This window comes from Strigops habroptila, chromosome 5 (assembly GCF_004027225.2).
Source record: "Strigops habroptila isolate Jane chromosome 5, bStrHab1.2.pri, whole genome shotgun sequence".
NCBI classification, from domain to species: domain Eukaryota; kingdom Metazoa; phylum Chordata; class Aves; order Psittaciformes; family Psittacidae; genus Strigops; species Strigops habroptila.
In genome coordinates this window covers 78,071,794-78,098,616 of record NC_044281.2, presented here as the reverse complement: position 1 = coordinate 78,098,616, position 26,823 = coordinate 78,071,794, and the positions used below count along the sequence as shown (strand labels likewise).

Below are 26,823 nucleotides of genomic sequence, written 5' to 3'. Positions count from 1 at the left end.
TCCTGGCGCTCGGCAGGATTGCTGCCTGACCTATACACAGCGAGGCGGAAACACTCCACCAGAATCACAAGTCTTGTGTATGTGTAACAACATGCCTGGAAATCCTGAACTTAGCAGGAGTATGCAACAGAGTGGCTTTCAACATACTGTACTGCAGCCTTCCCCCAAGAAGGGAACAAATGGAGCTCCCTAAGAAAGCCTGTTCTTCCACCTGAACATCATGGCAAGGCAGTATAAATAAACTACAGCACCTCCAGTGAATTTAAGGAGGAAAAAAGGTTAATGAGGAAAAATAAATATGACCAAATCCTGAAGTTCTGAATAAGGAGGAACACTTCTGAAGCAAGAACACAGAATCTAGAATGGTTTGGGTTGGAAAGGAGCTGAAGATCTTCCAGTTCCAACCCCCTGCCATGGGCAGGGACACCTCACACTACATCATGTTGCCCAAGGCTCTGTCCAACCTGACCTTGACCACTGCCAGGGATGGAGCATTTACCACTTCTTTGGGCACCCTGTGCCAGTGCCTCACCACCCTCACAGTAAAGAACTTCTTCCTGATATCCAACCTGAACTTCCCCTGTTTCAGTTTGAACCCATCACCCCTTGTCCTATTCCTAGAGTGCCTGATGAAGAGTCCCTCTTCAGCATCCTTGTAAGCCCCTTCAGATACTGGAAGCTGCTCTGAGGTCTCCATGTAGCACTGCTCCCTCACTTCGCAGCACTAGTGCAGCCAGGCAGTGAGTTACTAGCTGTAGAAATAATTCACCAGATGAATTATTAGTATAGCCTAAGTTCCCATTTGTTGTTATGCACCTCCCTAAGGAGTTAACCAATATATTTAACAACATCTTTTGAAGTGCAGTTTAAGAGAGCTGCTTTCTCTTAGAACAAACCTGCCATGTAACTGTTCTAGTGCTTAACAGCAGAACACTTAATTAAGTCACTAGTCTGAACAAGCTCAAACATTTTCTTGGACATGGGATGTAAATGTGGTGGGTACCAAAGCACCCATGGAGAGCACACAGATCAAAACAATTTCATATTAAACTAATGAATTTATCAGCTATCTGTCAGTAGACAGAGACTGTTCTGGGAGCGTTGACTCTCAACAATGAAAACATATTTGCAAAGCTTGATAATTGCTGTCTCGTCTCAGGTTTAGTTTTCAGTTTATAGCAATGACAACACCATTTTATATTTCCAACAGAAGGATTTTTAAATCCAAAATACTTTTAACTCTATAAAGTTACTAATGACACCACTCTTTAGATGTGGCTGCAAATTCTTTTCCCCCTTGGGGGAGTGGGGAGGTAGAGATGTTGCCTCTTCTCAACCTCTTTCACATGAAAAGTCAACAAGTCAGACCGAGTTGAAGAGATTCTGCCTATCATGCCAGAAGAACAAATGAACAAAACTGATGTAATGGTTAGCTGGTATGGAATTAGCTTTTAATGGAATTAAAAGCAGTTTCCAAAGAAGAGAACAGTCAACAGAGGAACAGAGACAGCTTTGCTATTGTTTCCTGTGTGGCAGAATCATAATAGAAAAGATTTGCCTGGTTCATTCAGGTATTTAAGCCCTGTTTTTACCCTCTGTTAAACAAACAAAGCAATGCAGTGCACCAAAAAGTTTTAAGGATTTGCTATCTCTGATTTTAACTGATCCATGAAATTTCCAGTCAAAGCTTTTTTCCCCTGTTTATTTTTTTGATACTCCTCTTCCTGTGTGGAGCTTCCCCTGGCTTTTACCTTGGGCAGTCTCTTCAGCCTCTCCCTCCTAGCACAATGGAGCTGTATGTCCCATGTTACTACAGCACCTGAACACATCAAAACCTGACTGACAGACCCCTGTCACACTTGTGTGATGCAGAGAGCTGCTACTGCTCTGCAGTTTCAGTATGAGAACAGAGGGACAGAGAAGCAGCTTGTCCCAGGCCACACAGGAAGCTTTTGGCAACACAGTGAGCTGAACCTGTTTCCCAAGTCCCAGAGCAGCAAACTCACCATCGAACCACCTTTCTTCTACATAAAATACTTGAAACTATTCAGATTTTCAAGGCAAAGGCATATGTTCAAACCTGAAAACTGTTTAAACTGGTGAATGCCACAAATGTCTACCAGCCCTGCAACTCCCTGCTCGTGCAGATAACATCTGTTAAAAGTAAGTGGCTCATACAGTTCTGCACCAGAAAGCTTAATAAGTTCCTTCTCCAAGATTAAAGAAACACCTACACATTCTAGAGGCTTCTGCAAGTCCCTGGAGGGAGAAAATGCTGCTTAGTGCAAAGACAATGAACCAAGCTTCCTTCCTCAACAGCAACAAAACCCTGCTGCTTTACGTAGTGCTGAGGAAAGTGTTATTTATAGAATTGAGCCATATATGAATACATACCAGTGTTTGTCAAAGTTAGGCTACAGCATGGATCAAGATGACCTTAAACCTATAAATTTTCAAAGTGCCAATTTGAGAGATCAGTGTAAGAGTAGGACAAATTTTCAAACAGCTCAGCCATATCTCCCGTTCCAATTCATTTCAGTCATTCTCTGCATCAAAGTGGAACTTCAAAACCTGAACTTGAGCCATACGCTGACCTCTTCAGCAGGCAACTTATTTTCAAGCAGCTACATTATTTCTGGATGGCAGAGAAGCACTCTAGAGTTTTGATATTTATGTTTCTTATGTAATGTTACAAAGCATTGAGAGCAATGCTTCCAGCCACGTCTTGTTCCATTTAGGCTCAAAACCAAAAGAATACATGTACTGACTGTATTTCTTGTATTGTTTGTTTCCTGGTGACATCTACAGCACTGACTCCACCTCTTAAAAGTGTTTTTTGCTAAAGCCAGTTACCTACATTCCCATGTTTTGGCACTGAGGTAAGTCACTATCCTGTATTTTCACACAATTATGCACTGCAATGTACAAAGGTTCATTTGGCTCCAAACCCCGTTAAGTATTTTCTAAGAATGTTTCTATTGTTCATAATTATCATGGGGGAAAGAAAATCTTGCAAGAAAGATACTTGCTCTTGTATCCCACTGTTCAGACAAACACTGATGGATATGAGAAAGCACACACCACAGCATAGAAGGAAACTTCTCACTTTAATATACACACTCACTCCCCAGTTCTGCTGGCTTACTGCATTCTGAAGGAACTACATTTACTATGATAACTGTCAGCTTAAATAACCAGAAACATTTCGTAATAAAGACATTGACGGAATTCTAAATCTACTAAAATAGATTAAGAATTTTGCAGGCCTGGCAGTTTGGGCCATGTCCAACACCACACTGGAGGCTGCATTACAAGTGGAGATCTGTTCACATTTCAGTAATGTCCTCAAGTTCTTTCTAATCTGTTACAGTCAATAAAAACTGACTTTTGCACTTCCTCTCTTCTAAACTAACTCTCTGACATCCAGTCAACCTTTATTATTTCTGCTGTTATAGCTCCCTTGTCTTCTGAAATCAGCCACAGCTACCTGGAAAAGCCAAGGTCTTTTCCTGCATTCAGATCTCTCCCTCATGTACGTGCCTTCCTTATTCCCCACGTGTCTGTCTGTCTCCTGTCACTCACTTACTACTCCCGGGGAAGAATAAACACGGGAGAGAGTACGAGGGAAGCATTAAGATGCTTCAATCACTGGTTGTTATTTGTCTGTTTTCTATTTTATATGAAAACCTCTGCTCCTCTGAAACATTTAAACACTGCAATATACCTGTCAGTGACCTACTGTGCATCTTTATTTCTGCCCTTGAAATGCACAGCTAAACAGAGAAACATAAAGTCAACTATAGTTACAAGACACAGAAATAGCTTAGGAAAATAATTTACTAACCTCAAATTTTCTACACTAACAAAATGAAATAACAAACGTTTAATAACTGCAAAAATAACACAAGAGGGTCACACAAAGTTTTACTTTACTGCTGTCTCCCAGTTTAGCGTTCAGTGAAATCTATGATACACAAATCCCCCGTGTATTATCTCTTGAATTATCACTTTCTGCAGCATCAGCGCTTATGCATTCCTGAATGAAAAGGCTCTCCTCCAAATATCAACCAGGCTGAGAATCTCTCTCTACCATGAGAGATTTCAGCCCACTTTTAACACTTACTCATGTGACAAACAGGAAAACAGCTCTGCTACACTTCTCTGCTTTACATACCCAACAGTTTTATGTATTGTTACTTCTGTGATGCTCTCTAGTAAGAACAAGAAATAGGAGACAAGACTGAAGGGACCTAAAAGGCAAGTCCATTGTTCCAAACCCACTGTTAAGACTTACTAGAATACAGCAAGTGTCCTGTGAATGTACCCAACGTGGAGCCTCGTAAGAACAAGTGATAAAGCTTGAAAGAAGTTTCCCTATGCAGAAGTGGATGTATAGACCTTCTCAAGGACTACTGAATTTACTTTAAAGTTGCACCTGCAACCCAGTTGTGAAAGAAGCTGATACAAGACTTCATCATACTTCATGTAAGTAATTTTAAACCAGAAGTATTTAAAAACTGCATCCTTAAAAACACAGTATAGTAAATCCATTAAGAGAGAATAAGTCATGATAGATCAACCAGCCAATGTTGCCATGCACAGTTCCATTTCAGTAAAGACTGTGTTTGTGCTGCATCATAATGAACACAGCCCAAATATAAGAAGGAAGTGGACAAATCAAACCAAAAACCCAAACTCTGCTGGATTCAACAGTGAGAAGCTATTCCTGGTTCCTCCTAGGCCCAAGCTGTGCGATCAACCATGGCTCTGCCTTCCAACGTCATATATGGGATTGGAGAATGGGAAGAGAACAGAAAATGTATCTTTACAGACATTATGGCCTCTTTTAGTAAAGTAAGCAATTTGCCAGAAGGCAACAAAAGAGCTGATGCTATTCAGCTTACTATACACAGGGATGTCTCTGTAAAAGTATTGCGCTTTTGTAAGAAGGTGAAGCATGGAGAGATCCAGCTTTTAAGAATCTAAAAAAGAAGAAGTAATTCTCCCTCTCAGCTTTACTCAGATAAGCAACACTACTTTGCTCACGCCTAAATCATCATGCTCAGCCTAACAAATTAATAACTGTTTCCCCACTTAAAGACAAACTATTCTATTTGCTTGTTTATAAACTAACATAGTAACAGTGATTAGTGAAAATGAGACTTCAAAACAGGAGCCTATTCCCCACAGAGAAACTGCTGCCCTCCTGATGTTATTTTGCAAACACTTTATGCAATAATACAATGCCTTTTAAGAAGGTTATGCATTAGTTACACCTAAAGGAACTGCACAATATATACAGTATATAAGTACGTATTAAGTTAGTATCATGTCAAATACCTATCTGGAATTTTAGACGTGCTAAAAACTGCAAATATGACAACATCAGTTACAGTTTAACATTCATTTAGAGTCAAGTTATCCATTTAAAGACACTTTGTTTCAGCAAACAGCCAGTGCACGTAACAATTCAGCTGGAACACAACTCTGAGGCACAGGCTTGCACCGACAGCACGGGCAACAGCTTTCCAAAGCAGCCCTCTTCAGAACCAGCGCCTTTGAAAGCTAAAAACACACTAGCAACGCTAAATGTTAGCTGTCCCTGTCACACTCAGCTCTCCCCAAAGCTGCAGCTTGAGATTTCAATACCAAACGACAGAGCCCCGGCCTGGCAGGCAGGGTGCTCGGAGAGCCCACACCCTCCCAGGCACCATCACTGCAGGGCTCTGCCCAGATAAGATCGCTCCTTCCCATCATGCTCAAAGACCGAAGTTGAGAAGAAGAGAGGAGAAGAAAATAATAGATATATTTATTAGGGGTAATGAGATCATCCTCTTACCTCTGGGGATGTGACAGAGCTCGGATTGCATTACCAGGGCAATTATGCCACGGCCTCCTATACACTGCCCCGAGGTGAAGCCCCCACGCCAAGGCGGCGGCGGCGTCGAAGGAAAACGAAAAGGAAGAAGGAGCGGGAGAAGGGAAGAGCACGAAGCGGTTACGTCCGACGAGCTACACAAAGGCAGAGGCGTCGAGGGAACGGGACAGTGCCCTGCCCGCTCAAACACCAGGCGGCGGGGAAGGAAGCGCATCAACCCACACTGCCCGGCCGGGCCGCCTCAGGCCCCCGGGCCGCCGCCTCAGCCCCCCCTCAGCGCCGCCGCCGCCCCGGGCCCGGACACTTACTGGAGTCCAGGGCAGTCCGGGAGCCCCCGTGAGGAGAGCCGGGCCCGCGGGGACCCGCCGGCTCCTGCCGCGCTCCCGGCCCGGCTCGGTTCGGCTGAACCCGGCTCGGCCCTTTCTCCGCCCGCCCCTGCTCCCTCCGAACAAACTTCGCCGCCGCCGCCACCGACCGCGGCGACACGGCCGAGGCCCCCGCCCCGCCCCACCGTGCGCATGCGCCCAGGCCCCGCCTCCCCGGGCTGTGCGGTGCCGCGGAGCCTTCTGGGAAATGTAGTTCAGGAGGCGCAATGCCTGACGGGAGTTGTAGTCCTATGGCCTCTCCCCGCTCCCCTCACCCCCCAGCTTTGAACAAGCAGTTACTTTGATTTTAATATTAAATTTAATAAAAATTCAGTATTAAATTTAACTTAATAAAATTTAATAAAAATTTACTATTAAAAATAAATTTGATAAAAATTTAATATTCATTTTCCTGCTAAAAATAATGTAAACCAGGAAAGGAACTAGCCGGGGCTAGTGGAGGCTCTTCCCCTACACTTCTCCCATCACAGAAGACTTGGCAACTGCTGCCTCAGAGCTTTTTGCCGTCAGGCACTGTGTTCCTAGTGGCGAACAACAACTTCCAGTAATGATATTTAACCAGTTTTAATGAGAAGTTAACTTCTCTTCTAAGCATATACTAAGTTTATACTTGGTATTTCCCTAGCTTAAAGCAGTGATATGGGTAGTGAGGCGCTGGCACAGGATGCCCAGAGAATCTGTGGCTATGCCATCCCTGGCAGTGTTCAAGGCCAGGTTGGACACAGAGGCTTGGAGCAACCTGCTCTAGTGGAAGGTGTCCCTGCCCATGGCCGGGGGTTGAAACTGGATGATCTTAAGGTCCCTTCCCACCCAAACCATTCCTTGATTCTGTGATATCTCTAAATATAAAAATCATTTGAACTCAGCCGTTGTCTGTCAATACATCTTTATTTCAAGTTGGCGTTTTACAACTGTACTTCACAGTGAAACAAAAGCTGTAATCAGGGCACAACAATGAAAGCCGAAGTCAGCCGCAAACAATGCCGCACCATTCCCATGGCAACTTTTTCCTATCAAACCCTGGCGAGGTCACAAGCTCCACAGCTGTGTGAGCCAGAAGCTTTTCAATCTGAGCTCCATTCACAGTTATTCATACTTTTTTTTAATGATTTTCACTTCACAGTGTTGTACTGGAGTTAATGTAACACAATTAACAGTAGCCGGCACCGCATCCTTCCCCCACTTAGGTCCTGAGTTGACATTTCTGACAGAAACAGCTCACTGAGCACCTGCAGGATGTGGCCTGCCTTTGCAAATGCACAGGGAAGGGCCCTTGCAAAAACGAGGTGCCCCTTTTGCAGCCAAAAACCTGTGCAATCAAAAGCCTTTTCACAATGCACATGCAGAAGGTGGCACGTGAAAACCATGGCAGTCTGTGGTCTGCTATGCCTTCACTTTCTCCAGCCTCCCAAACAAGGTTTGAAGAAACATGAGTTGTGAGAATAGCGCTCAGGAAAGGAGGAAAAAAAGATGATTACCTGTAAAAGGGGGAATATATCCATAGAATCATAGAATCACAGAATAGTTTGGGTTGAAAAGGACCTTAAGATCATCTAGTTCCAACCCGCTGCCATGGGTAGAGACACCTCCCAGTAGACCTATTTCACTGGAATCAGGTAGCAAACATATTGTAGTTTACTGTATTTTCCATCATGGGAGACCGCTACAACCTTCCTTTTGGGATGGCCTAATTATTCCCCATGTTTGCAATTTAGCAAGGAGAGAATTATGCATAGAATGGACTATATTTGCTTAAGCTGAGATAGGTACAAACTTTTTAAAATAGCCAGATTCTGTAAGTTGCACTGTTGGCAGAAGTATACTCACAAAATATGCATGTGGTGAGTTAAAGGATGAAGAGCTCAACCACAAACCAGTGTGAGATGGAGAAGTCAGCTGCCACCAACGTGGATTTTCCCCCAGGAATTACACAGAGAGTGTGGGTGAGCCCAACAGGGTACATCTCAACCCTAAACCCTTTAGATATCAATCTTTGATGTCCAAGACAACCTTTTGTGCATAGAAACATAAATATAATCATCTCTAATGCCTTGATTTAAAGCAAAACTTACTCTCAGCAGGAAGCTGCTTGTATTTCTAGTGTTACCCTATTGTAGTGGTACCCAGGCTACCTAAAGCTCAGCTGAGCTCACTGACTTCAAAGCAATTCAATATTTTCAGTATTCCTTTCTGTGGAGTGTGCAAATGTAACGGAAGAAATTGTGGTGACAAACAGGTACACTTCAGCTCTGAAGTGATCAGACCACGCGGCTGCTTTCCCATTCTCCTGCAATACAAAGTGCAAAGATTACAAAGGACAGAATCTATTTTTTACCTACCCTTTAATGTCTAAAAATTTTCAAGAAGAAAGTCTGCACTTCTGCCCCATGCAGTGCCACTGCCTTCAATTTAGAGATTGGCTCAGAGCCCAGTATATTCCACCAGAACCCTGAGACAGGCACCATTTCCTCTCCGGTTCTCTCTATTCATAGTTCTCAAAAGCTGGCAGGTATTCTCACAACAGTCTTCATGCCTGGCAAAAAAATATTGGCAGGCCCCTTCTGTACCAATCCTTTACTCAGGAGCCACTTGTGATTCTCATCACTGAAACGGGTAAGAGAGTTTTGACATTGATTCCTGCTGGGATTCCAGTTACTCAGAATACAGGCTATAATAAATAACATTTGGTGGGTGACCTGCAGCAATACACACGTTTAAGAACAAGTGTTTATTTCACAAGGTATGGAAACTCCCAGTAGAACATATGTGTGTAAAAGTAATACCCAAAGAAGTAATATGTATCTCTCTACATGTGTATATGCAAATACACAGATGTAAACATGCGTATCACATATATACCCCATATATAATATCACATCTTGCATGTCATGGCAACGAAGCAAAAATACTCAACAATTCCAAAATATCCCAATTCTTAACTTGTGTTTTCATGATGGGTAATTTTACCCAGCAGAGGAAGTTCAGCAACTTTATACATAGGCAGAAATAAAGAGCTATGAACAAAACCTCACTTCATTGCTCTAAAGAAATTAATTCTGCCTTAGACAAAACGGTTTTGTTAAAACTAATAGTTATGTTACAGTGGAAAACAGGAAAAAGCCTGGCCAGTGAATTGCTAAGTGTAGAGCAAAATGCTTTCACTATTTTCTTTTTTTATGGCTTCAATATTGCAAATTCCATCCACATGCAGTATGCCTCCTGTGCACTATTTTAAGAGGGGTGTTACTGGCTCAATGGGACTACTTTTCTTAGAGGCTATGAGCAGGCAAGGTTGTTACTCTGCTGACACCTTCAAAGTTAGAAACCAAGGAAAGCTTTTCAGTTATTAAAATTTATCCCAGAGGATGAATGTCTGAGTTTTCTGCAGTGATTGATTAGGTAATATTTATAACCTAATTAAATTATTTGCCATAATGTAGAGGTAGACAAAAGTTCTCCGGGGTTCCCTTCAGAAGGACCTGGGAAAGAACCACCCTTCATACCTCAGGGTTGCCTGTTGCTGTGACTTCAAATATATGAGCAGGATAGACTCTAGGAAATGAGGTTGTCTTCTCTACCTCGGGAGTACACCCTTCAGTTATGGACATTGTCTGAAGCTTGAGAAGGTAACACTGATCCCTGAGCCATCAGTAGCTAACAGGTAAAGTCCATCCTCTCCCTCCCTGGTGATTAGCTAAAGCAGGTGATTAGCTAAAGCATTGAAGAAGGAGGCTTCCCTACAGTCATTGCCTTACAGTGAAACCGTGTGTGTGATGGGCACCTCGAGGGCAACGCAAACCTCTTCACACCTTCCAGGGGGAGGAGAGGAGCAGAAGCATTAAAATCCCTACATATATAAGCAAGAGTTTAATTCAAAAGAATATTTGCAATATGCAGCCTCTAAGTGAGAGCAAAAATTCATCTCTTCTGATGTAATTATGTTGACAGAGCTTGGAAATTTAATCTCACATGGAGGTTGAATTCATTCAGCTTCAGCTGCCAGTCACTGCATCTTGTTATTAATGTGATACTGAGGTAGAAAAGCACCCTAATGTAATTGCTGTGTTTAAGTGCTGATACACAGTGATGAAGTAATTTCTCAGCCTTTTAAGTACTCCACTGCCCTGAAAGTCATATTTAAACACTTGGAGTTTGTTAGCACTAGGAGTTTAATATTCTTATGATGCAGTTGTTTTCCTCATTCCTATGTGCATAACATTATGTTAAAATACATATGACGATTCTTAATTTCCATCAAACAGTGAATTTTTATTTTCCTTCCACCATTTTTAGATCTAAAGTTTATTACTGAAAAACAAAAAGCCCTTTCCCCCCTTATTCTGTTTTAGCCCAAAGCTATTCCATGTTAAAAAAAAGTGAATCGTCCTGAAAACATAGTGTCTTTGCAATAAAAAGTGTGAAATGTTTTCTTCAGTTGGAGACTATCTCTTTCATTCCAAAGCTTAAAAAAGGAGAGCTTAATCTTCTTCAGAAAAGGGCGTATTCTCCACTGAAATATATGCAAACTGCCTGGGGGGCTTTCAGCTTGCACAGTGGTTGCAGCCACTTAATCAGCTCAGGATGTTGCTTTGCTTCTGTCTGTGGCTGGGCTCAGCAATATACACCTCTTGTGAAGAATCTGAGGTCTAAACATGAAGGTATACAACAGTGTAAACAGGATTTATCATTAGAAGAAGTGATACTTTATTGGAGGACACTGAATGTGAGACAGAGGCAATGAGACACTATTTTATCACATTAATTCTTCACTATGCATTATATTACAGAGATAATTTACATTTATATTAGACAGTATAGTGCAGAGCAAAGCAGATGGTTCTACTTTTACCTGGAGCCATAACATTATACTTCACCGTACCAGCTGAGTCTCAGAATGACAGTCGCAGTCCAGGATGAGTGGAAGTAAGAAAGTTTTCATTCAGTTATAGCAAGATCCCGAAGCACATTGCAATGCCCTGCCCTTGGCACACCCTTCTGACTTAACTGTGGCTAATATTTCCCATGCTGGGGAATTCCTTGGTGATGGCACTCTGGGTTTCTCCATCCGGCTGTGCCTGGTGGCAGGTTGAGGCGGTGTGCCAGCCAGTGAGCACTGCACCGTTTGTGCCCCACTTGTTGGTATACACTTATGGATGTGCTCCTTTGGCATGGAGCAGCCCCCACCAGGATGCCCACATAAATGGCAGTCTTAGACCCAGGATCTGCAGGTGGAGACCCAAGCAGCAGCAGCATCTAAAATTCAGTAATCATAGAATCCTGGAATGGTTTGGGTTGGAAGAGATCTTAAAGCTCACCCAGTTCCAACCCCCTGCCACAAGCAGGGACACCTTCCACTAGAGCAGGTTGCTCCAAGCCCCTGTGTCCAACCTGGCCTTGAACACTGCCAGGGATGGGGCAGCCACAGCTTCTCTGGGCATCCTGTGCCAGCGCCTCAGCACCCTCACAGGGAAGAGCTTCTGCCTAAGAGCTCATCTCAATCTCCCCTCTGGCAGGTTAAAGCCATTGCCCTTGTCCTGTCCCTACAGGCCCTTGTCCAAAGCCCCTCTCCAGTTTTCCTGGAGCCCCTTTAGGCACTGGAGCTGCTCTAAGGTGTTCCCTTAAGGAGCCTTCTCTTTTCCAGGCCGAGCCAGCCCAGCTCTCTCAGCACACAAAAATGTGCTGTTTGACATTAGAGAAGTAACTACAGGGGCTCCTGGTACAAGGCCAAAAAAGCCTCAGCCCCGTGACAGAGCACAGCACCAGCAGAAGCTCGTTTGATAATTTTAGATGGGGTCACCATTTTTCCCAGCTTATTTCTGCCCTGGCAGGCACTGTGCCAGACCAGGTATCGCCTGGCACTCTGCAGCTGGCATGGAGCTGGTGTTAAAGCCAAAAGCTGGCACGAGCTCCAGAGCACATGCTGAGGCTCATTGGGCTGAAATGTGTGTGCTCACACAGCCTAACCCTGACCCGCTCTGTGCTGATCAGGCTGTGGAGCTCTGGCATCCCTGGGGCTGGACTGGGCACATGGTTCATCTCTACATGGAATCACAGAATGTTCTGGGTTGGAAGGGACCTTAATACCATCCAGTTCCAACCCCCTGCCAGTGGCAGAGACACCTTCCACTAGAGCAGGTTGCTCCAAGCCCTTGTGTCCAACCTGGCCTTGAACACTGCCGGGGATGGAACATTTACCACTTCTTTGGGCAGCCTGTTCCAGTGCCTCACCACTCTCACAGTGAAGAACTTCTTCATTATATCATGCACCCAAATAGGTGTTAGCCCTGCTGAGAAAGCAGCAAGTGTCAAGGGAAAGGCTGGCCTGGCTTCTTGCACTGGGACATGTTGAGGCACTGCAGAAGCTGTTCTTTGGGAGCAAAACTTAGCATTGCCTTCAGCACAGAGGGCACAGCTTTTTCTGGTTCAAGATTGATGTGCCAGTTTTGTAAGCCTTAAGAATATACTCTTGAAACAGCTTTTACTTTGAAAAGCAAAGAGCTTTCTTCTTTTCTGTAGTCAGGGAGCAATTTGTAGGGCTGGGAAGTAACTGACATTGATGGCTGTTAAAAAATGGACAAGAATTGAAGCGTACAGAGACCCTAGGTTAACAACTAACATTGTAACTTTTAAGCTTATAAAATAAAATGAAAAAGCAATTGTACACCAGCTACCAAGACAGAGAAAAAATGACTGCTGTAGCTGAACCCAGGACAGCAATTATTAAACTACTGTTAAAAGATAAGGATATCTCTATAAAATCCACCGTATTACGTTTTACAACCACAGATAACAAACATAACAACTCTGTGCCTACTTTTCAAAAGGAAAATAGAAACTTTGGTTGCCATTTCAGAGTACCTAGAAGGAATGCAAAAATCTTTTGATATTCAGATTTAGAAAATGTGTGAAATCACAAGGTTCTGGGGACATTCCCAAATTCTGGCTTTTTAGCCTATTGGTGTCTCCTTCCCAGGTTGTTCTTTGAGTGCTGTTTTACATCTCCTCCAGCAAAAACATTTTGTAATGTCTTAGGTTGATTTCTGAGCAAAAGAACTGAGCTCATTTCACCCCTAATCACTCTTCTAACTTACTTGGGTGATGCCTGTCATCCTTCTAGGACAACCCCAGTTTTCCCATCTCATTGCTTCTGAGGAGCTCCCAGTATCGCCCAACATGATTTGCTTTTTATACCTCCCGTTGTGTCATCCTGCAATCTCTGCTGCCTCAGTAATGTCACTTCTTATTTACGTTGGAGGAAAGGTTAAAAGCAACCAGAAATTTGGTCCTGAACTCAGCTGAATTTTAGTGTTTGTAACTTTCAACTGCTCCAATTTTTATTATAGGAAGCCAAAGTCTTTGCCCATTGAACACAATGGGTTGCTGATGTGAACTGATTGTGAATATTTTGTCATCAAAAGCTGCCCAGCTGGGGTCTTACCAATTTAAAATACTTGTGTCTCTATTCTATTCTCTCTAGGATTTACACTTTCATTGAAGTCAGTGCAAGAATAAGGTTTTTTTATTATGTCTTCATGGTAACAATGCAGTTATGACATCATCCATAAAATCCCCTGTTCCAACAGTACCTATCCAGAAGCCACCCTGAACTGCTGATGTGGGGGACCTGGAGCCAGTGCCAGTTCCAAGGTGGGGAATGGGGTTTTGCACTGAGATATTAGCCGCTGTGCATGGTTCACAGCGAGTACCTACCACAGGACACAGAGGCAATTGTGGTCTCTCCTTCCTGGCCACCAAGGATGTTTTGGGAGATAGTGTTTCTCTGAAGCCCTTTTTCCAAGCTCTGTTGCCATCAACAAGTATACCCAGGGCTAAACATGGATGAAATTGGACCACTGCTAAAAATGATTTAACTGACAATGCACTCAGCACTGCTCCAGATACTGCTCTAGCTTGTCTGGCTTTTCAGCATTTCCTTTCTCTCCACTGATTTTCCACTCTTGCTAAAACCAGCTCCACAGGTTGTGGCAATAGCTTGAAGGGGTTGTGTAAACAGCAGCATTGCCAGGTCATCTGCAGCTCTGCTCAGCCGGTGGCAACACCGACGTCTCTGCTCCCTCCAATCTGTCATCCTAAAGCAGACAGATGCTGACAGATGTTCTCATGCCTAACGCCACCTTTGCTGTCAAACTACCATGCTCATCCAGCCATAATTTATCTAAGTTAGTCAGGTAGCTTCATATTTCAAAGCTAGAGACCCTATTTCCATGGTTAGTGGATTGGAGTTTTGTTTTTCCTGGTATCTCCTGACAATTCCACAAGGTGTATTGGGCATTTTGAGCAACCTGGTCTAGTGGAAGGCGTCCCTGCCTGTGGCAGGGGGCTGCAACTGGATGAGCTTTAAGGTGTCTGCCAACCCAAACCAATCTGGGATTCTATGATTCTATGTTTCTCATGACACATGTTGGGAGAGAGCAGAGGTGAACCTCGGGAGCAGCCCTGAGCCATGCAGGGACACAAACCTGCCCCGCAGGGAACAGCCCTGCAGGGTTGCCTTATGTAGTTGCAAGTAGTGGCACGCTTATCTAGCAACCTCCGAGCCTGGAACTCGTTTTACGCTTTGAGGCTAGTGGATAAAAAAGTGTCCCATTCACTCAGCAAATGGATCCCTTCTTTGGAGTTATACTGTCATTTATTCCTTTTGCACCACTTTCATTTGAGAAACCAGCTGCCGGAGACAGGGGAGTTTCAGCACTGCTTCTCCTGGGAGAAAGTTGGAATCATGTTATGGAGCTGGCTCTTTGATCTGCAGGAGCAGTGGTACTCAAAGCCTGGACCCATGCCTGTCTGCTGAGGAAGCATCCGCCTCCTTTGAGGTTAGGGAGCCTTTGAGGTTAAGGACTCCTATGCCCTTAATTTGAGTTGTTTAAATGAAGACACTCCTGTTAATGCTATAAAAATGCTGTTTACTAAGAAATCAAGGACTAGCGGGCTGTGATAGGAAGCCAGTTTAGTCCACAAAATGCAAGAGCCGCGATAAGGAAGAACAAAGGACAGAAGGAAAAAAGGCAGAAATCGTGGCTAACAATTACATGAGTAACGTGCTCACTCCTCTGCAGCGATTAAACATTAAACTCCCACAAGCTAAGTAAGCAACAAAAAAAGTACCCTCTGAATTCCCCCACGGCTTTGTCTTTGTAGAAAGGTCTGAACTTGAGGGATGAGCATAGCCGCATCCCCTGCTGAGCTCCCCTCTGCCCTGGAGGTGCTGCCTGTAATGGGGGTGTCTGTACTGGGGGTGTCTGTGGCCAGGTTTGCTTCAGCTTGATGTGCCAAGCACACTGTGCATATAGCTCCCATACCATCCCTGTAGATGCAGCAGGGCATCAGAAGCTCTGTCCCTCTACAGAGCATGGGGCTTTACCTTATCTGCATGGGTTTTAGCCCAAAGAGGTAAAATGGTACCTCTTTTTTTTTCATACAAAGGAATAATTTGGGTTTACATCTCCTCACCTGTTATAACCCCACTACCCCACTAGCTTGTCCTCCTTTAGCTTCATTTTATTCAGCAGGCAGATCCCAGGCACATGTAGATTGCCTCTAGCCTGAAATTTGGCTTTTGCTACATATCGCCTCTCCTGTTTGCCAGCACCACTTTAATTATTCCAACTTCAAAAAGCACAAAGAGATTTTAAATCATCCCAGATTACAAAGCAAGGAGCTGAATTTACTTTTACCGAGCAGCCTTGCCAAAACAAAGCCCGCAGAAGTGGTTGTCTCACAGGTGGACTCAAAACACCACTTTATCAAAGAAAGGAACGGAGCAGCCGGCTTCCCACGTGGCTCCCGTCCCAGCTCCGGCTCCTGTCCCCGCAGGAACTCAGCTTCCCTCGGGAATGCAGCGCCTGCATGCACAGGCATGCCAGAGCGAGCAGCACGCAAACAGATCTTTCTTTCCAGGGTCCCACAATGCGCTTGCTTAACGAAAAGCTCAGCTTTCCACCTCCGCTTTGGTCTGCCGCCCGTGTTTGTGTTGCGGGCGGTAAATGGGGTCAGCAGAAGTTGCTGAGATTGTGATTCAGTTTCTTCCTGTGGACAGCAGTGAGTCACTGCAAGGAGGGTAGGGGATGGATTACCGGCAGGGAAGGCTCTGAGGTAGTGCTATCCCAGAGGAAGGTGACTGGGGCAGCTGGAGAAAGGAGATTGAAAGTCCCCAATGGTGACAATGAAGACTTCCCCACTGGAGCATCTCCACTGCCATCTGAGCAGCAGTGCAGCAGGCAGGTACCCAGGAAAGTCTGGGGTCATGGTGAAACTCTGTGAAAGAGCTGTGATATGATTCTAAGTCACTATTTTAGGCATGTAGAGTAGGGAAACAGAGATGTCGTGGCTGCACGAATACACCAGCTTTGTTAAATCACCACGATAAAACCAGATACACAAAAAGTCAGATGTGCAAAAAGGATTTCTGTTTGAAAAATCTGTGTATATCCCACTCCCAAATCTCACCTCTGAACACCACCACTTGGAAAGGAACAAGACATCTGAAATCAAAATGGGAAGTATGTTATCGTAAATGTTTATTTCTTCGTGGCCAAATCCATGTGGCACTGACCAGGATGGGGCTGTAGCACAATGGGACTCTTCCTCAGCAGAGCTAAAGGCAAGGCTAAGCAACTGCGCCTGGTTGAGTTATGTCTAATAAGCTAATTCAACCACATGGAAGGCTATCTTAAAATATATATATTATTTTTTTATGTTTGCAATAGGCTATAGGCCTATTTGCAGCTGGGGAATATGATTCAGTTAATGAGAAGTTGTATGTTAAGCTCAACTGCTTGAACAAATGTATGTGCATAGAACAGTGCTGGATTAAGGATTTAGTTTCAAGGAGCAAAAATGTACAGCTTTAAGGAAGTTAGAGAGCTGAACAGAGGAAAAGTAAATGGAAATTGTGGCTGCCCCATCCCTGGCAGTGTTTAAGGCCAGGTTGGATGGGGCTTGGATCAACCTGCTCTAGCGGAAGGTGTCCCTGCCCGTGGCAGGGGGTTGGAACTGGCTGAGCTTTAAGGTCCCTTACAACACAAACCAGTCTGTTATTCTATGAAATGGTAAAATAGAAGAGGAAAAGAAAAGGGCAGGGAGAAGTAAAAAAAAAAAATAAAGGAAAGGAAATTACGGAGCAGACACAAAACCAGGAGATTACCAGGAAGAAAACAAAAACAAATGGAGACTCAGTTGTCCCCTTTCAGATGGTGATGGTGAAATGAAAAAGACTCACTGGAACCTAACACAGTCACTTCAGTTCGTCTCCCCTGGAGAGCCTTGTAAAACCAGCACTATGTACCCAAAGACACAGAAAACGGTGAGTACCACTGATGTGTAATCTGTTTTCTTTCATTTGATGGAGGTCATGACTTTGATGTTTTCCACCAGACTGGCCTGATTTGAGTGTCAGGCTTTTTGTTTGTTTACAAATAGAGAAATGTCTCCGACATCTGTCTGCATTCTCCTAGCAGCTACCTCATGTTTCTTGCAAAATCCCACCCTTGCCCACAGACCTTTCTTGGAAGGTTAGTTTAGTTTGTGTTCATTAAAACACCCTTTAGCTGAACTCACTTAACACGACACCAGGATGACAGAATTGCAAGGGGTGAAAACTGCCTTAGCCTTTATGTAATGTTTTGCTAATTTTAACAAACAGGTTCAGTGGTAGGAACTGGTGGGGATGCTGAAAAGCCATGAAGAGATTAGTTATTAGTTTGAGATTCTTACGTAGTCAGATATTTCTGGAAACGTCTGGATTTCTAGAAATACAGATGAAATCATAACGAGATCAGAGTGCAGCTGTGCAGAAAAGAGGAAACTCTGTTTTCACCTCCATCGTCAGGCTAAAATTAATCCAACACCGGTTGGAGAAGTGATGTGCTCGCTTGGCTCTACACCAGCTAGAAACCTGTGACATGGCCACAGGCTGGGGCTGGGTATTGAGTCCCTTGAGCCCTTGGAGCACCTCCTAGCTCATCCCTTCTGCATCCCACAGCAGGGTCAACCTGCAGCTCCCCTCCTGGGGCACCCCTTGGGGTTACCTGGTGCCACAGCAGGAAACAAAATTAATTCAGGAAATGCACAGAAACCACCAGCTAAAAGCCTCGAGTGGAAATTTTGCAAAGAAACAAGTTGTTCTCTACATGGCCAAGTAATCCAGCTTACGTATTTGTGTCTGACCCTTACCCCCACCCACTGCAGGGTTCCCATGTCCTTCTGGCTGCCCCATGGGGCGGGCAGCCAAGGACCACATGTCCTCACCACCAGCACCCCGACACATATCTCTCCTCCCTACCCCCTGCCAACTTTTATCATATGGGCAGGGATGTTGTTATCTTTGGGATTTCTTAGGTTCTTGCAAATTCAATTTTAATTAGCCAACAGGTTCTGACAAAATGTATTTTAGCCTTAATTCTGCTTTAAAATTGGCTTCTGTGTAACAACATGTGAAAAATCATGTGTGTGAGCTTGGGAGCTTACTACCCATACAGTTTATCTACCAACAGCTATCCCTAAATGTTTTACATTTCCTATAATATGCCAATGTTATAATTGTATGATAAATTGAACAGGGGGTTTATTGAACTTTCTCTAGGCACAGTTTACATGTAAATACTCAGCCAACTACTAAAGCTTTTACAGAAATGACTGCCTTAAATTTCCTTTCAAAATCGTGATTTAGTGCAAGCACACTGCTATTTTTTTTCTTTAGCAAGCAAAAAATAAGCTTTATGCTGTAGAAATGTGTACATGGTCTTGGGCAGACTGTTTTCCTGGCCTCAGAATTACTATGCAACATGTATTTTCAATACTGAGAATCTTGAGACTAAATGTATTTAGAGGAATGAAAGCCTGACCAGAATGATACATGAATCAGCCTTAATCAGAAATAAACAGTGACCTATTCATAGCTGTTTCAAAAAGGCAAGAATTTTGCAGATGTTTTTAGGTCAAGTTATATAAAAAGACAGTTTACAACGAGCAGAATGTGTGTGCTAGAGTCAAGGGAAGTCTTCACAGACACATGTTTTTCCCATAGCTACGTGACTTTATTCCCCAGTGGCCTGGCTTCATTTGGATACATGCTCCTTTTCATCTCTGGTCATTGCACCATTCCCTTGGTGGTGAGATTGCTGGAGAGCACAGTGAGAACTTGGACGGACACAGGAAGCTGACATTTAAGCTTAAATCCCTTAAGACATCCCAATCTATATTTATGGGAGGGATGCCCAGTGCTGAGCAAAACCTGCCCCGGGACCCCACGTGATGGCCAGCAAAGAGGTGATGGCTGCAGTGCCCTGATTTTGGGCAATGTCAAACATTATTCCGTTGTATTCATCAGTGCCTTCATGGTGCCTGCTCCCTGTGTGTGGGAAACATTTCCTCAGAAGGCAGCTCTGGCTCCCATGGGCAAGGCCTGGAAATGAAATGTTGAGAGCCCTGTGCCTGGAATCCAGCAGGAATAAAAACTCATCTAGAGCTGGAGCCCACTTTTCTCCCATCTCAAGCGATAGAAGAGTCAGGCAAAGGGCTGCAGTTCAACCAGCTGGGGTAGAGCCAAGATGAGCTTTCAAAGTGCTCATGAATTGACATGGGTTTTAATTTGAAAACTCTGATTATAGAGCATCTGCACTGAAGCCCAGAACACCAGAACCTGTTCACTGGCTTGGAGCCCAACACATGCTCCATTAAACCACATTTCATTTATTCTAAATAAATAAGTGGCATCCTTTATGGCACCGTAATATATCTCAGGTAGTGTCTCTGCTATTTTTAAAATAAAAGAAGAAGGGAGAGAGATTGATAGCTGATGTTTCATGCACTGAAAGGCAGAATTAATCATAACCCAGGTACAGGATGGCACTGCTGCATCAGTTCTGGCCTGAGCCTGCCCCTCTGAATATCATGTGTTACACAATATTTCAGCTGTAACGCCGACATTTTGGAATAGAGTCATCCTGGAAAGAACAATCTATACCCAAGGCGTGGATTTAATGGCATTAAACAAGATCCCTTGCTCTGAAACAGGCTGTATTTTGTCCCCTCTAGAGACAGAAGAGTTGCATTGGTGGCTGCAGAAGTCAGATCTGCAAGGACCAGAGGCTGCCAAGAGTTGTGCGCTGAGGTTCAAAGTATAGGAGTGGGGTAAGAAGAAGGGACATAGCCTGGAGGGTCAAAGAGGATACAGATTAGCATGTAAACTCATAAAGATTCACAAAAACAGTTGCACAAGTGATCTACATTAGGCTCATTCATGGGTTTTGTAAAGTTAGAGACCACTTGGAAAATGCCCAGTCAAAAAGAAATTGGAAAACGTGTGGCACTGTGCTAGAGCTGAGTCGTGAAAAACACCCCCAAACTTTCTCTTCCTATAATCTAGAGCCAGGTCTTGTCATCCAAGCCCATGCCTTAATACGGAGGAAACGGCCAATTTTCAGTAGGAACCTACAGCTAATGGAAAGGGTCTGTTGATCGAATTGACCCTTCAAATGAGCCTCTCCTCAAGGAGAGGCTGCAGCTGCTTATTTTCACTCTGTAACAAACACGATTAGTGGGTTAAACTGATCACTCCCACTTCACCAACCCCATCACGTGCTAAAATCAGTTCTTCTTCGAGTGAGAAAACACTAGGACAGACTCAAGGAGATGGGAGAAGATGAATGCGTGTTGCATGGCTTGGAAAGGATGGATGGTAGCCAAGCTTCACTGGCTGCACCCAAACCAGGATCTGTATTGGAGGAATTTATCTAATTTATTAGTAATTTAAAATTCTCAGATGACTTCTGGCTAAGCATTTGGTTTGGCAAAATAGCTGCAATCTCATTGCTTTGAACTTTAAGCAAAAAGACAGGTTTGGGTTTTTTTAAATGAGGATGGGGTAGCTCTAGGCACTTTGTTTTCCTGCCATGAAGCAGACAGGGTCTAATCTGTACCTGACATCTGAGTTTTGCAGACAAGGTGAAAAGAAACACGTTTGACTTCTGAGTAACTGTTCAAAAGTCCTGACGTAGACACGCACAGAGGAACCACAGACAATGTCTCTGAAAGAGCTTTTTGCAAAAGCTACGCAAGCAATTCACAGGTCTTCACAGGAACTTGGTATTTTGCTGGGGAGCATAATCTTTTCTAATACTGTTAATTTTTATAAGCCTTTGCTTGTCTGGTGGTTAGACCACAGGTCTACAAGTCATAACACAGGCGCACCGTTCCCGCTCTTCGTTAGCCTCGTGTCTCACCTCAAGCAAGACACTTAGATCGTTACATTTCTTCAGCTCTAAAACTATAACATATTTGCCCATCTCTGTTGCTCAACTGAAATAACATTTGCAGAGTGCTTTGGGTTGTCAGAGGAGAGACAGCATTTATTAGTGTAATTTCTGATTTCAGTTACACCCACACAACCTGCTTGTTCATGTGGAACAGTGTCATTTCTCTGACTTCCTCTCTGTGCAAAAGCTTGGTGTTATCTGCGTTAGGGAAGTATGGTTAAGGAAAGAAGTATGCCTCTTTTTAAAGCTTTTTTTAAGATATATCTACTTATCATGTGCTTTTCCTTTCACAGAAATCATTTTACTTTATTCTAGGCTGAAAACCTTGTTTCAGTGAGTTACCCTCCTGAGACAACCAATTAGCATTTTCCATGAATGCTGGAGTCCATGTGCCACCAATATCTTCTCTGAAGTGCTAGGCATCAACCTTTGACACTCATGTCACTAAAAATTAAGGGAACTCAAATACTCCAGAAGTGAACCTTGGGTGGAATAATTCTTGTGGAGGCTGTCCATGCTCTGGCATCCCTTGTAGAAAGCTCTGGTGTTGATGTACGAAGTGCTTTATTTACAGAATCTGTGCTTATCAACCTATCAATCTAGTTAACTGAGACCCTTGAAACACTCTGCAGCTTCTAGAAAGAACCAAGTTAGGTTAATGGTCATCTGTAGAAGTGAGGATCAAGAGACAGAGGTTGAAAAACTAAATCTAGCAAAAAACCATGTCAGCAGTCTGTTGAATCAGCTCTTTGAAACAAACTTCTGGATGTTGATAAAGGGTTTTGAAGTCTTACGTGCTGACAGGCCCTGATGTTTGCCTACTAATGGCAAAGGCATTGTATTTGTCATCAACTGAACAGCAATAATTGGAGACAGCATTTTTGTCATGGACTCAATAGGTGTTGCAACAAGCCTGATGTTTCTCTGGTACTCCATGTCTGCCATCACATTTTAAAACTCATGGACTATGACATTTTTTATATGTCATGTCACAGCCCTAGCTCTTTTACGTGCAATAAGCATTTACTTGCCACAAATTCCATCAGTGTTTAGACACAGCAAGAATAACTGCGGTAGAGTTCATCCTTTTTCAAATGCCTTTTGCAGGAGGATTGTGTCACTCCGGATTTCGGGTGAGCTGATCAGTATCCATCTGTGTGTCTGACTCTCTGAAGACACAATGAATAAAATTCAGGCAAAAATCTGTAATGCATATGGGAAAACCAACTGCTAAGTATTGTATCAACTGGTAACTGTAGTTTAGTTTGGGAGCTTGTAGCCCCTGGTTACATGCAGCTTTTTTCAGGTATAAACAGAGATAAAGTTCTCCAAGGTGTTTTCAGTGGGAGTGAAAATACTGAGTCCTATGCCAAGGTTTGAAGAATGCATTTGATTTCCCTAATATTTTTGCTGCTAGTTCAAATTAATGGGATGCTGCAGAGTTTTGACCCAGGATCATGGCGTTCTGCAAAATTGCTGCATGGAAGTTAAAGAATAATGTTTTTCTGTGAAAAGTAAAGAGATTCCCTGATAGGGAAGTCCATCCCTGCCAGCAACACTAGAAAACACATTGGAAAGGACCAGGCAAATATTTTCTCTACCATCCTGAATGAGAGATGCACGTTCCAAACCTGGACACCTCAATGGTGTTTCCAGTGCTTGTACCATACCTAGACTTAGCCTTGCAAATGCAAATTATCAGATGTTTGGGTAAGAAGGAAGATCAATTTTGGTTCAAAATGAACCTCCTCCACACTGCTTTGGTGTTCAGTTCTGAAGGCACCTTTTGAACTACTCCTATGTCAGCAGAGAGCTTCTCTCAGTGAGGGTTGAGACTGAGTCTAAGTACCAGGAGGTCTGGAAACCCCCGAGCAGCAGCAGGCTGGCAGCACAACCCATGTGCTGCAAAGAAAACCTATTCACCACCATCACCAATATTATTAATCAGCCCACGGTTTGCTCAGACAGGAAATTGTTACTGACCACTTTAATTTTACTAAACAAATGAAACCACCCCATTACTCATTCAAATCTAATAAACCACAGAACACAGAGGAGGAAGTGAGCGCTTGAAAACGGCTTGGAGAAAAGTTCTCACTTTGTTTTGCCATTTAATTAAAGCCAGGCTCTTTACAGGAAAGGGAATACTTAAATGGCAGCAACATGTGTTCTATGATAATCTTCGCCATTGGCATCTTGACATACAACTTGCTACTGAAGACAGAGGGACTTTTCCTGCTGATCTTTACATTCCCATAGCATTACCTGCTCCTCAGGAAGAGAAGAATTAGAAAATACATTGAGTACAGAGATACATCTCTTCTGTCATGCCCTGTTGAGTGATATGAGGCTTCGTTGGGAAGACACTTAATGTTTGCAGACTTTCAGAAAGCAACTTCCCAAAGATGGGCCCTGGAAAACACCTGACATGCAGCTGTTTTATCAATGCTTTGGCATTTCCTGACCACCAAGCGTTTAAAACATCAACAAAGTGTCATTGCAGCTTTAATATTTGCAGTTCTAGCACTAGTTCAATACATGATGTGATTTGTATGCTTATGTAAATATTGCCTTTACAGTCAAAAGGCAGAAAAAGCATGAATGTACTTGTACCACAGAGAGCGATTGCTGTAACTGTTTGGCTTTCTTCTCAACATCAACTTACTACTTTAAATGAAGTCAATTTCACAAACAGGCAGAAACGCCATTTTTGCTATGGGAATTCTTACTTCAGAGTAAAAGCTATATGATGAAGATTCATGTTTAACTGATTCTACCTGAAGGAAGACTTCATGAATGGGAATTATTCCTTTGTGGGGTTTTTTGGCTCCTAAAAGATGAGTAAACACTGGTACCAGATAATCTCAATAAAGGGCAAATATCATAGAATCCTAGAAAGGTTTGGGTTGGAAGGGACCTTAAAGCTCATCCGGTCCCAACCCCCTGCCATGGGCAGGGACACCTTCCACTAAAGCAGGTTGCTCCAAGCCCCTGTGTCCAACCTGGCCTTGAACACTGCCAGGGATGGGGCAGCCACAGCTTCTCTGGGCACCCTGTGTCAGCGCCTCAGCACCCTCACAGGGAAGAACTTCTTAATGTCTCATCTAAATCTACCCCCTTGAAGTTTAAAGCCATTCCCCCTTGTCCAATCATTACATGCCCTTCTAAAAAGTCCCTCTCCAAAATATCACACATAAACTAACACGCCACACGTTTTTGTAGCACTGCAAAGGCCATGAAGGCATTTCCAAGTAGATACAAGTTTGTTCCTGTCTGTACAACACGTCCTCTTTGGGACTGTTGGTGTTTGGCTCCTTCATGCTCAGGGGGACAGACGGTCCTTGCCAATTTGGAGCTGGTGTCTCACCTGGTTTGCTGTACACAATCTACTGCAGCCTTAATCCAACACCCACGGGAGGGAAGTCAAAAGGAAGATGTATTAATTGCATTGCATAGAATCATAGAATCATAGAATTGTAAGGGTTGGAAAGGACCTTAAGATCATCTAGTTCCAACCCCCCTGCCATGGGCAGGGACACCTTGCCCTAAACCATGTGGCTCAAGGCTCTGTCCAGCCTGGCCTTGAACACCGCCAGGGATGGAGCATCCACAACCTCCCTGGGCAACCCATTCCAGTGCTTCACCACCCTCACTGTAAAGAACTTCTTCCTTATATCTAATCTAAACTTCCTCTGTTTAAGTTTGAACCCATTACCCCTTGTCATACCACTACAGTCCCTAAGGAAGAGTCCCTCCCCAGCATCCTTGTAGACCCCCTTCAGATACTGGAAGGCTGCTATGAGGTCACCACGCAGCCTTCTCTTCTCCAGGCTGAACAGCCCCAACTTTCTCAGCCTGTCTTCATATGGGAGGTGCTCCAGCCCTCTTATCATCTTCGTGGCCCTCCTCTGGACTCGCTCCAACAGCTCCATGTCCTTTTTATGTTGAGGACACCAGAACTGTACACAGTACTCCAAGTGGGGTCTCACAAGAGCAGAGTAGAGGGGCAGGATCACCTCCTTCGACCTGCTGGTCACGCTTCTTTTGATGCAGCCCAGGATACGGTTGGCTTTCTGGGCTGCAAGTGTACACTGCCGGCTCATGTTAAGCTTCTCGTCAACCAACACCCCCAAGTCCTTTTCTGCAGGGCTGCTCTGAATCTCTTCTCTGCCCAGCCTGTAGCAGTGCCTGGGGTTGCCCCGACCCAGGTGTAGGACCTTGCACTTGGCTTGGTTAAACTTCATAAGGTTGGCATCGGCCCACCTCACAAGCGTGTCAAGGTCCCTCTGGATGGCATCCCTTCCCTCCAGCGTATCAACCGAACCACACAGCCTGGTGTCATCGGCAAACTTGCTGAGGGCGCACTCAATCCCACTGTCCATGTCACCGACAAAGATGTTGAACAGGACCGGTCCCAACACCGATCCCTGAGGGACACCACTCGTTACAGGTTTCCAACTGGACATCGAGCCATTTACCACAACTCTTTGCGTGCGGCCATCGAGCCAGTTTTTTATCCACCGAGTGGTCCATCTATCAAATTGATGTCTCTCCAATTTAGAGACAAGGATGTCATGTGGGACAGTGTCGAATGCTTTGCACAAGTCCAGGTAGATGACATCAACTGCTCTGCCGCTGTCCATCAGTTCCGTGGCTCCATCATAGAAGGCCACCAAATTGGTCAGGCAGGATTTCCCCTTAGTGAAGCCATGGTGGCTGTCACCAACCACCTCCTTGTTTTTCATGTGCCTTAGCATGTTTTCCAGGAGAAACTGTTCCAAGATTTTGCCAGGCACAGAGGTGAGGCTGACTGGTCTGTAGTTCCCCGGGTCTTCCACCTTCCCCTTCTTGAAAATGGGGGTTATATTACCCTTCTTCCAGTCATTGGGAACTTCACCTGACTGCCAGGATTTTTCGAATATGATGGACAGTGGCTTAGCAACTTCATTCGCCAGCTCCTTCAGGACCCGTGGATGGATTTCATCAGGTCCCATGGACTTGTGCACGTTCAGGTTCTTAAGATGGTCTCGAACCTGATCCTCTCCTACAGTGGGCCTAAGGTCTTCGTTCTCACAGTCCCTGCATTTGCTTTCCAAGACTTGGGTTGTGTGGTCAGAGCATTTGCTGGTGAAGACTGAGGCAAAGAAGTCATTAAGAACCTCAGCCTTCTCCAAATCCATGGTAGCCAGTTCTCCTGATAGCTTCTGGAGAGGGCCTACATTGTCCCTAGCCTGTCTTTTATTTGCTACGTATCTATAGAATCCTTTCCTGTTATCTTTTACAT

The 26,823-nt window shown here is 44.1% G+C and overlaps 1 protein-coding gene across 11 annotated transcripts in view; it reads right to left on the bottom strand.

The window, feature by feature from the left end:
- PLEKHA1 (pleckstrin homology domain containing A1) overlaps nucleotides 1–6,387 on the bottom strand; it is a 38,697-nt gene extending 32,310 nt beyond the window's left edge. For 9 of the 11 annotated variants that reach the window (XR_003991485.1, XM_032919944.1, XM_030486718.1 and 6 more), the window contains exon 1: nucleotides 6,187–6,387. The gene's annotated coding sequence lies outside the window, so the exon portion shown is untranslated. Of the gene's footprint in view, nucleotides 1–5,839 lie in introns of all 11 variants that reach the window. The other 2 variants (XM_030486719.2, XM_030486717.1) reach the window with 2 other exon arrangements.
- Between the last annotated feature and the right edge of the window lie 20,436 nt (nucleotides 6,388–26,823).